At 40.2% G+C, this 1837-nt stretch overlaps 1 pseudogene; it reads right to left on the bottom strand.

Annotated features, from left to right (window-relative positions):
- Positions 1-518: 518 nt before the first annotated feature.
- On the bottom strand, positions 519-1515 carry LOC114903858 (annotated as a pseudogene).
- Positions 1516-1837: the final 322 nt, after the last annotated feature.

Genomic DNA, 1837 nt, shown 5'->3' with positions numbered 1-1837 from the left:
AGGTCTTTCTCATCAATAGTTTCTCTGTAAGTAGTTGTAATTGCAGTGTGCCCATGAGAGGGGGCTGGCTCAGGGTTTTCCTACTCTACCATCCTGGCTACTCCCTCATTTTTCTTTTAATTAAAAGAGGTTATATTGATGAACACTTTAAGACAACTTGGGAATTATGCAGTAAAAGAGAATAAATCCTTCAAATTACAAAGATTTTGCTAATATGCAAACTGCCAATCCATCTAAATTTGGCATATCCTGTCTACTTAAGTAGTAAGTTTTGTATAAGCAGTAATTTTTTAAGTAGTAATTTGTTTAAGTAGTAATTTTTCTAACAAAATTCAGTTGGAGAACCAGTGATATATTTATGCCTTTGACAAAGATAACAAGTATGGTATTGCTGTGGTTGAGAAAAGAGAATATAAATCCTGGCTATCTTATTGTTCTGGCTCATCAAAACTCAACATGTGAGGTTCTGTCATGTCCAGTGAGGTTAGGCAAATGTAATAGGGTTACATACTGTGTTGTTACATGTTTTTATCATATAAATGGTCTGGTTGTTCCTCTTCTTCTCCATTAGGAAAATATATAGGAAATAATAAATTTTAATAGGAATCCTTATATGCAGGCAGTTTAGAATCTCTGAGCAATTTTTATGTCCAAGTACAGAGCCATTTACATAGCTTATTTGGGCTTTGTATCCATACTTGCAGTCCATATGCTGTGCTATCTGTGCTTCCCATTTGTACAGGCATTTTAGTTCCAGGCCAGACTCTGGCAACAATACGGGTTGAAATTGTTCTAAGTCTCCTGTGGATTTTTGTTTGACCATGAGTAGGAGGCTGGCCTTTAAATCCCCATGTTGTCATGTAGCCTTGAAAACCTTTACCAATATCGTTTTTGTTGTGACATTCATATACTGTCTGGGAGAAAATGAGCAGCGTAAGGAGGAGTGCCTGGTTTAATGAGAGCGTTGTCTGTTACATGAAAGGTTTTAACTTTCCATACTGGCAGCAATCCAAGTTCTCAGTAAATTTCCAATAGAGATGCAGAGTTATAGACATGTGTTACAGTTTTTCCTCCTACAGTTAGGGCTGCCATTTTCCCATTACGGTTTTCCTTTGGAGTATATTTTAGGATGTGATAGTCTTGTATCTTAAGTAATGTGACCATATGCTTTTGACCGTCCTTGGTCCATAAAGGCATCATGCCCAGCTTCAGTGTGATATGGCCAACTTTAGAGAAACCTGGTTCCCAAGGATATAAAGGCCATGGTTCATCTTTCAGAGGACGCAGTTTACTTACTAATTGGGCTTTATTTTTATCAGAGATCAACTGCTTAACAAATGGGACATTTTCTTTGCAAAGGTGCTTGTCCTAGCAAGTACAGCTCTTGCTGTGGAGACTTCTAAGCAGAAGCCAGATGTTCCTTCTCTTCCCCAAGCCCCGAGCAGCAGCCAGGCTGCCTGTGCCTCAGGCCAGTACCTGGGCATTGGTTTGTGTCAGCAGCCTCCAACCAGGCATTCTGTGGCTGGGAAGGGGTCCTCCTGAGACACTTCTGGGCGCCCTACCACTCTGTTTTCAGGGCTTCCCTGCTGTGAGTCAGATATCTGGGAGCCATTCATCCAACCATCTGTGAATTAGAACTTACTCCTCTTGCTTAACGGAAACTTTCTGCCTGTTGTAACTCCCCATTTCCCTCACCCCCAACCCCTCACCACTCCACTCTTTGATTATATGAATTTGACTATTTTAGATACCTGATATCAGTGGAATCACGCAGTATTTGCCTTTCTATGACTCGCTTATTTCACTTAGCATAATGTCCTCAAGATTCATGTATCTT

The sequence above is a fragment of the Monodon monoceros genome, unplaced genomic scaffold, assembly GCF_005190385.1.
Source record: "Monodon monoceros isolate NGI ecotype Baffin Bay Population unplaced genomic scaffold, NGI_Narwhal_1 Super_Scaffold_21, whole genome shotgun sequence".
Lineage (NCBI taxonomy): Eukaryota > Metazoa > Chordata > Mammalia > Artiodactyla > Monodontidae > Monodon > Monodon monoceros.
The sequence above is the reverse complement of the archived record's forward strand: the minus strand, read 5'-3'. Positions and strand labels throughout refer to the sequence as shown.